Source organism: Protopterus annectens, chromosome 6.part0 (genome assembly GCF_019279795.1).
Source record: "Protopterus annectens isolate FY-2018-M chromosome 6.part0, PAN1.0, whole genome shotgun sequence".
NCBI classification, from domain to species: Eukaryota; Metazoa; Chordata; order Ceratodontiformes; family Protopteridae; genus Protopterus; species Protopterus annectens.
The window spans coordinates 309,826,780-309,841,592 of NC_056737.1; the positions used below are offsets into that span (position 1 = coordinate 309,826,780).

Genomic DNA, 14,813 nt, shown 5'->3' on the forward strand with positions numbered 1-14,813 from the left:
TTAAGCCACTAAATTATGGTCTGGTGCATGTATCCCTTAACATAACTGCATCATTCTGTGCAGTTGTTGTATCTAGATCACTATACCCTCTCTTTATTAAATTTGAGGCAAGTGTGTCAAAGGAGTCATACATGTAACTGTCTCTTGTACTTAAGTCTGGCTGTTCTAAAAAAACTGCCCTTTGGGGACATTCTGTTTAACATGTTTCGGATGCATACTGCGTAAGTGTACTGTGTTCTTAGTCTTACGGGGCTTAACATATTGTCTTGTGTGTATACCATCTAGTGTCTTAATCACTGTGACATCTAGGAAAGGGATCGACTCTGTGGACCATTCATAAGTATGTTATACCAGCCAAAAGTGGACATGCACCTCACTGGGAAAGATCCTGTGTTTTGTGGACAGGACCTTTGTGGGGTAGGTCTCAGATATTAAGAGTACTGCAACAGTGATCTATTCAAATGTGTACTCTTATGATAAGTTACCTATACAATTCTATTTTCTTAGAGCATTACTAGACACAGCACAACTTAAAGCCTTTCTTTCCCCAGGACAAAGTACTCCTATTGTCTTCATTTTTTTTGGATAATTTTAGAACAGAATGTCATTACTTCAAGGGAATTCCTTAGGGTCCTGGAGTACATGACTTCCCTGTAGCAAAGTTGCATATGAGGAAGCTTCATTGGTACCTGATGAACAGTTTTTGCTTGAACACACAATTTCTAGAACATCCAGTCTCTCTCTTACTTTGCAAAAGGAAAGTGTTTTTCATTACATGACAAGCTAGGTACACCTAAACTTGGGGTTACCTTTCAAGATGGCTTGTGGGACTTGGTCTTAGCATGACACAGTTGGGAGTGCCATGTTGGAGAATGTGATACTTTAACAAGCAAGGGCGTAACCAATCATACCTGCTGTGCAGGTGAGCAGCGCAAGCTTGGGAGACAGCCCAGGAGTCAGGCCTGACCATTTGGTTAAATGTCATCCCATCTCAGAATATTGTCTTTGCTGACAAGTTGAGCAGGACACAGACGGACCCATATGAAACGGGAACATGTTCCTGGATTTCACACAGGGTGGGGTGTGCAGGAAATAAACCTTTTTGCTTTTCCAGGCAACAAGCAACTGGTTTGCACTAGAAAAGCAGACCCAGGAGCCTGGACAGTGGGTACTTTCTCCTTCCCATCAGAGCTACTATGTGCTTGTCCTTCAGTACTCCTTATCCCCAAGGTGTTACAGAAATTATGATATTACACGTTGTTAGAGGCAGATTAATCACTTGAGATATAACTTTTAGTAACATGGAGCTGTGTAAAAGAGGGTTCAAGCTTGCCTTTTTCTAGGCTTCCACATTTACATAGTACAAAAAATAGTTTAAGAATTTATTTCTGAGTCAGAGTTTGAAAATAGAGAAAATCCAAAATCTTGAAATAGGAGTCTTCCCACTGGCTACAGCAGTAAAGTGTATCCAGGTGAACATTGAAGAGCTGTTAAAAGGACTGTATGTGAAGACTGATCTAAAGGAGTCCATGTTGAAACAGACCTGAATACATGTAAAGGAAATATTTAAAGCTGAGTCTGTCACCTAGAGCCCATTCACATTGTACCATGGTGTTGTGTGTTGGAAATCCCTTGTGTATGTATCGATATAGATGCATACTGCAAGGGTTTTGCTTTATTGGCCTGAATGTACCCATAAAAAACATAACTAAAAAGTTATGAGCATTCAGAAGTCATGCAGCTGAAGCACTGGTATGCCTTTAAGGGATCATTTGCATATATCCCATGGGCCTTCACTACAGAAAATGTAAGGTTTCACATAGTGAGGATTCTAGCTTGGGCGAGCCTTTCTTGCAGTTTTTACTGCAAGGCATTACAGAAGGTAAAGAGGAGCCAAAATGTGATTTGATGGATTCCTTTTTGCCAAGGCATCATTGGTTCTTCCTTCTCCTCCTGTGCCTAGCAAGGACAAAACCCAGACTGCCATCACTTGTACCTGGCTAGAGCAAAACTTAGATTGCTGCTTTAGTGGGCCTGGACCTCTTAAATCAAAATAAAAGGCTCCTGCTGCACCCAGCCTTGTGGACTTTAAAGCTGAAATCGTGAATGATGTAGCAGTCATGTCATTCATGCACTCATTCTCAGAGAATGTACTAAGTGTTATGAAGGAGGTTAGGAAACCGTACAAAATGAAGTCCTGTCTAGCAAAATAGAAAATATTCTCTTATCTATTACCTTGCCAGAGACCAGGGCCCAAATTCTCCACAGGTAGGTATCCTTGGTTCTCTGCTACCTGTCAGACCGTTACAGAAGAGGATCGTTTTATTCCTCTCTAAAGGCAATTGCATCAACTGTTTCAACAACTTGGTGAATGGATTACCACTCCATTTACACCTGCCAGTTAAATAATTCAACTTTTGCATCTTAGACTATCAATAAGAGGCATTATTCCACTATGGGGCTATTTTTTTAAAAAAAGCTCATGTAATCACTCTGAGCCAGCTACTTCAGCATACCTCTGATACCTATATTGGAAAACTGCCATTTTGGTGGCTGCTACTACCTCTACTAGGAAGGTTTCTGAATTATAGGCTTTCACGTGCAAAATCATTTTTCATAAGTACAGTTGCACTGCAAACCAGTGTAACCTTCATAGTAACAGAATCACTACTAAACCAACCTACTATCCCCTTCACAACATGGTTTTCGACCATCCCACAGTACCATTACTGCCCTAGTCTTCTTTACAAATTTCATCTGTAGTGCCCTAGCTAGCAACCTACTTACATCAGTCCCTGTTACTAGATCTCTCAAAAGCATTTGGCAGTCTCCCACATCAAAACTTATCCAGCAGCTGCAATCACTGGGATGCTCTGATGCCAGCCTAACTTGGTTCACTAGTTACTTGGAAAACAGCAATCCATAAAATGGCAGAATAACCTCTCTAGCTTTCTCCCAACTAATATAGGAATGCACAAGGGGTCAGTCAACCTTAGGATCCCTACTATTCAACATTTTTATAAATGACCTAAATAAAGTTTCCTCTGACTGTACTACCTTACAATATGTAGATGATTCAACCACAATCTGTACCTCCAAAAGTTAACACAAAAGACCTTTACATCCATGGACCTCTGGCTAAACCAATCACAGCTATAATTTAACCCTAATAAATCTAAACCACTCATCTTTGTATCTAAACCTGTTCCCACAGACTTTACTATATTCTCCATAAACAAAACCCAAACAGAGTTAGTAAATCGGGCCAAACTGTTAGGATTTACTGTTGACTGCAAACTTAGCTTTGACTTGAGACTCGCTTCAAATTATGCAAACTTTACAGAAACAAACAATACTTAGACAAATCCATCCGAATAAAACTTTCAAAAAGTTTTCTTCTTCAAACTGTACTATATGGGTCTCCTATCTTTACCAATCTCCACAACTCTTTGCAACACAAACTGCAGTCCTGTTGTTATAAGATTGTAAATTTTGCATCAGCCCGACCAAATTGCACCCACCATTGCCAGGCCACTAGAGAACTAAACTGGTTAGAATTTGCACATTACCTACATTACCCAAAATTTACCTTTGCCCATAAATTCACTTATAAGTCAGAGTTTAGCCCTTCCTTGAAAAATATAATTTAACCTCATGTCCCATCCAAAAATCTACCCTCTAACAACAAACACCTACTTAAAGTATCAAAACCTAGTAAAAGAGCAGGTAGCTGCCTCTATTCCCATTCTATAACTAAGCCATGGAACACATCATTAGCTACAGAATTAGACAACATAATCTCCTTTAAATGAAAACTAAAACAAATTCTCACTGATAACCCCAGCTGCACATGTAACACATGTCCACAGCCTCCTTAATGTAACAAAACTGTTTCACTTAGCAAATATACTTATGTATATGTCATACTTTTAGACCATATAAGATGTTCTTCGTGTGTCACTGTTGCAGTCATTACATTTGGGGTCATCTGCTTACAGGTAGCTCTCAGTCGGCCTGATTATCAAATTCTTGGGTCCTGCATCGGTTGCTGTCTCATCTTCCATGACGTCAGGTAGTCAGGGGTATAAAACATGCAGCCGACACCATTACATCAGTTTTTCTTGCCGTGCGGTGTCCGAAGCAGAAGCAGTTTGCAAGTGCCGGTTGGCCGACTACTGAAATTTTCGTTTTCGAGTTTCAGATCCCTTCAATAGCTCAGCTGGTAGAGCGGAGGACTGTAGTGATTTACCAAGTCATCCTTAGGTCGCTGGTTCAATTCCGGCTGGAAGGAGGTTGTCTTTAAGGTCCCTCAGGACCAATCCTTCCTTTATGCCCAAGGTGGTATCCAGTGTGGCCCTTAATCAGTCCATTAATTTTCTAATCCACAGAACAAAGGGGAACGAATACTGCACTCCTTGGACGTGCACAGACAACTTGGATTTTACTTGGACAGGACTAAGCCTCTCAGGAAATCTGAACAGCTGCTGGTTGCATTTGCTGCAGGGGCAGAGGGGAAGGCCATTTCAAAGCAAACCATTTCTAAGTGAATAAGCCATTGCATACATTTCTGCTGTAAGCACCATGGAAAACCTACCCCACAGGGGATAAGACCACATTCCACCAGAGCTGCTTGTACCTCTACAGCCTTTCTCAGGGGTGTCCCTACCAGGGACATCTAGAAGCTGCTACCTGGAGTTCTGTACATACCTTCACCACTTCCCAATTTTTTCTAAATCCAGAGCTGGTTTTGCCACTGCAGTGTTGCAGGGCCTTATAGCTGATGTTCATCATGTTACCCTGCTGCAGTCATCACACTTGGGTTATCCTGCCGTCAGGCGGTCCCGCAGTCAGCCTGAATTCCAAAGTCTTGGTCCGGTGTCGGTTGCTGTCGCTTCTTCCCTGACGTCAGTGCGCCAGGGGTATGGAAGAGGCAACCGAAGCCATTTTCTTCAGTCTTTCTTGCCGCGCGGTGCCCGAAGCCGAAGCAGTTCGCAAGTGCCGGTCAGCTGACACCTGAGATTTTCGATTCGAATTTCAGTCCGAAGTCTTGAATAAAGCTAAGTACCCCATTGGGGAACTTTTTCTTGCCTCAATCCGATGTCAGAAAAAGTTAGCAATTGCATTTCTTGTGGGAAGCAAATACCTCATAAGGACTTCCATTCCTATTGTATTCCTTGCCTAGGCCCAGACCATGACATCACAGGTTGTTGGTTTTGTGCTAGGTTTAATAAACGAACTATCAAATGCCGTTTTGACTTCTCACGCCATTACTTTGGTAGGAAATTTAATTATATCATGCCGTCTGAGCAGCCGACGACCGGCATGCATAAAAAACACAAGGATAAGGACAGGCAGCCTAGGAACAAGCTAGACTCCGAGGCCTCTGCTGGGTCTGTTGCCGGTTCTCCGGTTTTCAGTTGAGGCACCTACGCAGCCCCTGCCGACCGCAGAACTGGAACCCCAGACAGCTGCGGATTCTCAAGCGGTGTCTACTAGGCCGACGCAGCCATCTTCATTAGGCCCTTCCGACACCGGAGCAGAAGTAGACCCCGGTGCAGTGGAAACCCCTTCGGTTGCAGAAGGTGTCTTCAGACCGACTACACTCACCATTAAATCTTATTCTAATCTTAAAACTCCTTTAAAACCAAATAAGACTGTACATCAGTGTACAGTTTAAGGCCCCATGCCCAAGAAAACAGATGCTTAAGATGGCAGAAGATTTGATTACCCTAATCAGGGGTTCCCATCCCCCTCCTGATAAAAGACCAAGACAAGAGGAGGATTATGCTTCCTCTGACCAGGTTTCAATCTCCTCAGATTCTTCTGAGGAACAGGATTACACTTTTCCACCTTATGAAGACTCTGATGCTGAAGACTCTATTCCCTCAGCATCTCCCCCTGAAGACTACTCCTTTGGGGAAACTTTACATACCATGAGGGAACATTTCCACTGGGAAGGCCAGGACTACTCTGATTCAAAGAAAAGACTCAGAGTTCTTTTTACTACCCTAGCACAGACCACTTGCTATCCCTCCAGTTTTAGATATTGTGGATGATGTTTACTTGGAGTCTAGTCTAAATCCAGACTCTCTACCTCCAGCTCCAGCCAAACCAGACAGATACTACAGAGTACCTAACTCACATAAATTCCTTTATAAAAGCCCTGTGGCTAACCCAGAAACAATTTCCCAGGGTCCTAAGGGAGCTAAAGCTTCAATGGCTAAAAATCCTGTGTCCTCTGAATGAGATTCCAGTGCCCTAGATAGATGGGGAAAGAAAATATACACCTCAGCAACTCTGGCTATGAGAGCATTAAATTGTCAGTTTCACATGCTGAAATATCAGCAATTCCTAATGTCTCAATTAAAACAAAAAATGAGCACACATACTGAACAGTCTGACTTTAAGGAAATGCAGGATCAGTTGCATGCAGCTGAATAGGTGGGCAAACATTCTTTACAATACGGATTTGATTCATTGGAAGCTTCCTGTAGAGCAGCTGTTACTGGCTCTGTCATACGTAGACATGCTTGGTTAAAAGAACAAACCCTTCCTGATCATGTTAAAGCAAAATTATTGGATGCACCTTTACAGCAGGATGTATTTGGTGTCAAAGCAGAAGAGGTTTTAAAGAAAATGGAGGATAAGGCAAAGTCTATGCAGACGGTCAAGGATTTTTTGCAGGTACAACCCCCTTGTTTCAGCAGGAATTGGCCAACAAAAAACTGGTCCTTTCCAGCTTCTGACAAATCACAGAGGGTCAAATACAGACGCCCAAGGGGCACAGGTCAGTCACAAGGCCCTTATAAACCTTGCCAGTGGGGTACTGCTACCCAGAAAGGAGGAGAAAATCCTCAAACTACCAAGCAAATCTCTCCTGGTAGCTCCCTTGGGAGGAAAATTAGCATTTTTTGCAGACAACTGGCACATCATCACAAAAAACAAATGGGTCCTAAGCATTCCACTTTCATACCTTACCAAGGATAAAAGGAATGCCAAACCTGCCACCAAATCAATGGGCAGAGGCACAAAAGCAAATTACAGCTGTCATGGACATGAGAGCCATTCATCAGGTACCTACACAGGAGCAAGGACAAGGATTTTAGTCAAGACTCTTTCTAGTCCCAAGAAAGGACAAAGCATGGAGACCCATTCTGGATCTTTCAATTCTGAACACCTATCTGCAAGTACCAAAATTCAAGATGCTAACACTACAGCAGCTTCTTCCCATGCTGGGCAAGAATGCTTGGCTAGTAACACTGGACCTCAAGGAGGCATACCTGCATGTCCCTATCAGACAAAATTGCAGAAGATACCTCTGCTTCATTGCAGGTTCAACACATTATCAATTCTCTGCACTGCCCTTTGGCTTATCTACTGTGCCCAGGGTCTTCACAAAATGCCTGGCATCAGTAATTGCATACTGCAGACAAAGAGGAATTCAAATATACCCATACCTGGACGACTGCCTTATTCAAGAAGAAAGCAAAGACATTCCTTTAAAGTATATGGCGTTTGTCAAACACCTTCTAAGTTGCCTAGGGTACACAGTAAACGAAAATAAAACAAAACTAGTGCCCTCACAAAACATAATATTCCTGGGTGCCAGCTTGAATACAATGGCCCAGATGGCTTATCTCATGCCAGGCAAGCAACAACAGCTGACTCAATATTTGAAAATAATGGCAACAAAGACCCTACTCCCTGCAAGAAAAATTCTGCAGGCCTTGGGATTCATGGCATCTTGCATTCTACTAACACCATTTGCAAAACTGCATATGAGGAAATTACAATGGTACCTGAAAAGCGTATGGACTCAGCACAGCCACAGCTTGGAAACGATGATACCACTCATTCCCTGCCTTCAACAGGAGTTTCTATGGTGGGCACAGACATGTCACCTCAACAAGGGTCAGCCTTTCACCTTACCCACAGCCAGGCAAACTATGACAACAGATGCATCGGACTATACCCGGGGAGCACACATGGCAGGACAGTGCATTCAGAGCAAATGGACTACAGATCAGAGGCATCTGCATATCAATCAAAAAGAAATGCTAGCAGTACAGAATGCCCTAACAGCTTTCAAGGACCTCTTACACCCAGGACAATTAATAATAAAGACGGACAATACCACAGTCATGTGGTACATAAGCAAGGGGGCACACATTCCTACCCTCTATGCAGGCAAGCAATGACCTTGTGGAGCACTGCACTGTCTTACCAGGTTCAATTACAAGCACAATTCCTGCCAGGAAAGAAAAACACATTAGCAGACGACCTAAGCAGAAACATCATGGATCCACATGAGTGGAAACTAGATCCACAAGTATTTGCAATGATCGCTCAAAAATGGGGATGCCCAGACATAGATCTGTTTGCAAGCCCTCAAAACTACCAACTTCAAAAATTTTGCACAAGGACATTCCAACCACAAGCTTGGAGAGTGGACGCCCTCTCATTCAGTTGGAAAACATTAACAGTGTATGCCTTTCCTCCACTGCCTCTTCTAGCAAAGGTACTGCTGAAAGTCAGATTAGAGAGGCCACAAATGATACTCATTGCACCAGACTGGCCACGCCAGCATTGGTATCCAATTCTAAGGAACATGGCCCACCATGGATTTTACCACAGATTCCTCACCTGCTCACCCAGCGAGACAATCAGATTCTACACAGCCAGCTCAAGACTTTAAACCTGGCTGCATGGCAAATTACCTAAACAATCAACCAACACCTCTATCCAAAGCTGTTATGGGTGTCATTCTGGAGGCCAGGAGGCCCAGCACCAGGAAAACCTATTCAGACAAATGGAAAAGATTTTGCTCCTGGAACCAGGCTAAAGGCCAAAATCCACTGGATCCAAACATTCCTCAGATTCTACAATTTTTAACTGAGATGTTGCACAAAGGACTTTCCTTTTCATCTGTTAAGATCCACACCTCCGCAATTTCAGCTCATTACAACAATGATCCTCCTTTATTCTCACATCCACTCCTAAGACAGTACCTCAGAGGGGCTGAGAACATAAGACCGCCAAGGAGAGCGCCAACACCTAATTGGGATCTCAACTTTGTTCTGGAAAAGCTTACACTGCCGCCCTTTGAACCAGCTTTTTCAGCTGATTTAAATTTTCTTACAAGGAAAACTAGCCTGCTACCAGCAATAACCTCAGCTAGAAGAGTCTCAGAGCTACAGGCACTAATGGCAGTGGAGCCTTTCCTCATTTTTCATCAGGACAGAGTCTCTCTATGAACTAACCCTTCCTTTATGCCAAAGGTGATATCCAGTGTGGCCCTTAACCAAACCATTCATTTGTCCACCTTTTTCCCAAATCCCCAGAACAAAGGAGAAAGACTCCTGCACTCTTTGGGCATTCACAGGCAATTACGTTACTACTTGGATAAAACTAAGGCTTTCAGAAAAACTGACCAGCTCTTTGTAGCCTGTGCTACAGTATCACAAGGAAAAGCTATCTCAAAATAGACCATTTCTAAATGGATAGGGCATTGCATACATTTCTGCTACACTCATCATGGGAAACCGGTTCCTGCTAACATTAGGTCCCACTCCACCAGGGCTACAGCTACATCAGCAGCCTTTCTCAGGGGAGTGCCAACCAAGGATATTCTGGAAGCTGCAACTTGGAGTTCAGTGCACACCTTCACCAAACACCATCACTTACCTCTATATTCTAAGACTAGAGCTGGTTTTGCCACTGCAGTTTTGCAGGGCCTACTAGCTTCTTCTAACCCTGTTTAACTCCACCTCCCATCCTTAGCTTTGGGATTTAACCCAAGTGTGATGACTGCAGCAGGATAACAAGATGTACATAGTACAGTTTTGTACCTACCATAAATGTAGATGTTCGAGTGTTCACCCTGCTGCAGTCCAGGTTACCCTCCCTCCATCCCCTCTGTACTAGCTGAACTTATCTATACCACTCTATCCTATACAACCTCTGTGGTGTATTTGCTTGTGCCTAAAGGTATTGTTTTATTTTTATCTAGATATATATATATATATATATATATATATATTTTGCCTACCTATTGTTGGGGCACGTGACACCTGGGGCAAGACAAACTGAAGAAAATGGCGTTGGATGCCTCATATACCGCTGGCGCACTGACATCAGGGAAGAAGCAACAGCAACCGACGCCGGACCAAGACTTTGGAATTCAGGCCGACTGCGGGGACTGCCTGACGGCAGGATAACCCAAGTGTGATGACTGCAGCAGGGTGAACACTCGAACATCTACATTTATGGTAGGTACAAAACTGTACTGTTCTAATGCTATCTAATTTCCTCCTACCTTCCTTAGCTTTGGGAATCTACCCAAATGTAATGACAGCAGCAGTGAAACACTAAGAACATAGTACAGTTGTGTACAATTACCATAAATGTAGATGTTCTAGTGTATTCACTGTTGCAGTCCTGGTTACCCTCCCTCCAGCCCCCTGACTTTTATTGACTATACCTCTATTCTTGTTTACTATGCTTAAAGCTTTCTGGTGTGCTTGCTTTTTGTTGGAGGTGTAACCTTGTATATAATTGCTTCCCATTATGGGGGCACCTGACATTTGGGACAAGAAAAACTGATTTAATGGCATCTGCTACATGCTTTATACCCCTGACGTCATGGAAGATGAGACAGCAACCGACGCAGGATGCAAGACTTTGATAATCAGTCCGACTGAGGGCTACCTGCAAGCAGATAACCCCAAATGTAATGACTGCAACAGTGAATACGCTTGAACATCTACATTTATGGTAAGTGTACACAACTGTACTTTATCCCTAATCTTTAGTATCCTAGTCCACACATCTATGCAACTATCTTAACACATTTTCTCTTCTGTCACTTTCTACTTTTAATACTATCATTAAATACATGCCACCTATAATCTACATATTCCCACCACCTAGCTATAAGATTCTAACTGTATCTATCCTACTTTTAAGTTTAACTCTCTAATTCTACCTTCCCACTACACTTATCTTTCCCTTTTCCTACTTTCCCCACTAAAAAAAAAAAAAAATTGAGCTGTATTGTTAAATATTTCTAACTGTATAATTTTCCTACACGCTAATGTTCCATTGTTACTGTATTGTGCCTTTTTACAACATATGTGATGTTTAGACAGTTTTTTTGTATTATTTCACTTTCTTTATAAGTAATTGTTTCCTTACAAATTCATGTAATGATTTTCATGTAACTTGGAGCTTTTCTCCCCAGGCCTCCACTGAAAATGGGTCTCAAGCCCAGTGGACTTTCCGGTCAACAAATGTCAATCAATAAATAGTCAGCCACCCCTGTTTTCCTTCCAAATCTGCAAGTAAAGCCAACTTCTCTCTTTTTTTTTTATTTGATTTTAAAACAAAACAATTAATCATTTACAAAATAATTCATCTCCATAACAAAATTCAAAACATTTCTAATATAATGAATATTTTTCTGGTATGCTTTGTAATTTTTCCCAGTCTAATAATTTGTCACATTTTTAGTTCTGATTCTTATAGTAGGTATTTCATTATTACATACTGATTTTGCTAAACAGATAAATTCATTATTGAATGAGATAGTAGTCTTCGTTTTCCATTTTTTTTGTAATGTTTTTTCTAGTTATTGCTGAAATACTCCAAAGAAGACAACTAGTTATATCCTTGAATTTCTGAATCACTTATTTTCTTTGCCAGTGGCTCTGAATACAATGCAAATAAAGGGGAAAAAGGACACCCCTGCCTGGTTCCAACACAACTTACCAGAGTGGAACCTTCTCATTTTTAATTCTTTCTTACCAGTAGTCTTTCATATATCCTCCTAATTAAACCTTATTATTGTATCAGAGAATGCATATACTTCCACTGCCCTACTCGTAAAATCCCACCTTGCTGTATTGAATGCTTTAATCTGTTTAAGACCCACCCAAAAGCAACAGTGTTTTTCTTGCATTCTTCCCTGTGGATCGTTATTCTTGTATCTTTGTTGCCAAATGTTTGCCCCCTTCTCCACCCATAACCAAATTGATCCAGATCTATCACACTTGGCTAGTATAGACACAAACAGTGTATCATGGTTTAAAATTGGAAATGTGTATGTGAAGCTGAATTTGATGGGACTTTACCCTCTTTGGGTAATACAGCCACCACAGCTTTCTTCCAGGGTATTGGTGCTTCCTGTCCTTTTGGAATACTATTAACATTGTCCTGATCTTATCACTTTCTTCCCTCCTAGCATACAAATTTACACAGGAATATACCATCTGTTCCTGGAGAGTTCCTAGCGAATTGATTATACATCACCATTTTTATGATCTCCTCCTGTTTTAACTATAAGTTGTTGAGCCTCATATTCTTCTAACATGGGATAATTACATCTTCCATAAATATTTCTGTTTCTGCTCTTGTATGGTTTCCATATTTCTCTGCTTTATACAAATTTTCAAAAAAAAAATTCCAAAATGTCTGTACTAACTTCTGTATGATCTCTGGTTATTTTACTTGTTATTAAGACTCTCTAAGGCGGTGGTGGTGCTGCGGTAGCGTTGTCGCCTCACAGTAAGACACTGTCCGGTTTGATTCTCAGCTAGAGCTTCTTCTGCGTGGAGACATGTATGAATGGGCATACCTTCGTTGAAGGTTGTATGTCAGGGCTGGAAACTCGGCACGTAAAAATCATCTACCAATCATTAGCAGACCGGAGTTACGCTGTGGCGACCCCTAACTGGGAAAAGCCGAAAGACACAACAACAACATTAAAACTCTCTAGGTTTGGCAACAACTGATGTTCTTCGTGTTCCACTGTTGCGGTAATCACTTGTGGGTTATCCCTGCTGTGATAGCCCTTGGCTGGCCCGAATACCAGAGTCAATTTTTTTTTGCATCAGCTGCAGTCGTTAGTGCTATAAAGCAAGGCAGCCGACATCAGGTCGTTAGTGCTATAAAGCAAGGCAGCCGACATCATTACACCAGTCTTTCTTGCCGTGGAACCGGTAGCAGAAGTAGTTCACACGAGTGCAGGTCGGTTGCTACCAGAAGTTGAATTTCAGCTGAAAACATCTAAAGCTAAGTGCCCCATTGGGGATCCTTTTTTCTTGCACTAACCGATGTCTGAAAAAGTTAACAGTTGCCTCGCCTGTGGAAAGCAGATCTCACACCAAGACTTCCATTCTTACAGCGTCACTTGTTTAGGCCCAGACTACGACGTCCCCCGTTGCCGGTTCTGTGTCCTCTTTAGTGTGAGAATCATTCACCGTAGAGCTCTTTTTGTAGACAGTTATTTTCATTTTCCGTCTTCGCATTCCGATATGGTGTCAATCAGCCAAAAATCTGTGAACATTCCAAAAAAAACGTAGAGGCTAAAGATAGAGACAGACCACACAAGGCTAAGCCTTCCGACGATGCTACTGCTAAGCAGGTCTTCAGTTCTCTGGAATTAGGTGAGGCGCTTTCCCAGCCCCTGATGCCCGATTCAATATCTACTCAGGCCTCTACAGAGACCCTTTCAGAGTCCAGTGTGCTACAGAAATCTTCTTCGTTTTCCAAGCCTTTGGCTTTCTCTGCCTCGGTTGGGTCCAGAGACACGATGCAGGCACCGGCTTCTGAGGAGGCCTTTCGCACTACCGAATCTAGACAAAAAACAATGTCTTTTCATCCGACTACTGCTTCTCTCAGACCGACAGATTCTGTCAGGCGTAGAAGCCAGGCCACTCCTAGGAAATCTGCTTCTAGCCACCATCTTGCTACTGCTTCTCCATCCCAAGCACAAATGCTTAAAATGGTGGAGGATCTCATCTCCCTTATCTGGGGTAGTCAGACCACAACGCCTAAAAGGAAAAAGCACCCTTCTCCAGAAATTATGACAGAACAGGATTCTGAGGAATCTGACTATTCAGTTTTTGAAGACTAACAGCATCCCTTAACTGCTTATGAGGATTCAGATGCAGAGGAATCCATTCCTTCTGCCTCTCCTCCAGAGGACCTTTCCTTTGGGGAAACCCTACACTCCCTCAGAGAACATTTCTAATGGGAATGTCAAGACTTCCCACAGTCTAAGAAAGAGAGTTTCTAGACCTACCCCAGCACAGACCTCTGGCCATTCCCCGTATTTTAGAAGTGGTGGATGATGTTTTCCATGAATCCAACTTAGCCCCTGACGCCCTCTCTCCTGCATCCAGTAAACCTGACAGGTACTACAGAGTACCAGATTCTCAAAGATACCTGTACAGAAATCCTCCTGCAGACCCAGAGGTCACTACACTGGGACCTAAAGGAGCTAAGACTAGTTCTGACAAGAATCCTCTTCCTTCTGACAAGGACTCCAGAGCTCTGGACAGATGGGTTAAAAAGCGTACAACTCTGAGCTATCAGAGCACTCAGTTCCATCTGTTAAAATATCAGTAGCACATTTTGGAACTATTAAAACTGAAGATTGCTACCTTTCCTGACTGTGCCAATTCAAAAGAGTTAGCAGATTTACTGCACTCTGGTTGTCAAGTGGCCAGACACTCATTACAATGTGAGTATGATGATTTTGAAGCTTCTAGCAGGGCAGCACTGACAGAATCTGTTATTAGGAGACATGCATGGCTGAAAGAACAAACCTCTCCCTTATGTCAAGTCTAAACTTATTGATGCACCCCTGGATAAGGAGCATTTGTTTGGGGAAAAATCAGAAGAGGTGCTTAAAAAGATGGAAGACAATTCAAAATCTATGCAAACAGTAAAAGATATCTTTCAGGTTCAACCTCCCAGGTTCAGCAGGAACTTTTCCTCTAAGCACTGGGCCATCCCTGCACTTAGCAGACAGC

The 14,813-nt window shown here is 42.4% G+C and overlaps 1 protein-coding gene and 1 non-coding gene across 2 annotated transcripts in view; both read left to right on the top strand.

Moving 5' to 3' along the window:
- Positions 1-14,813, top strand: part of RTF1 (RTF1 homolog, Paf1/RNA polymerase II complex component) — a 2,150,039-nt gene that overhangs the window by 1,616,207 nt on the left and 519,019 nt on the right. The window lies entirely within an intron of this gene.
- Positions 4,205-4,291, top strand: TRNAY-GUA. Its single transcript is given in 2 exon segments — positions 4,205-4,241; positions 4,256-4,291. It is a non-coding gene; the product is annotated as a tRNA-Tyr (tRNA).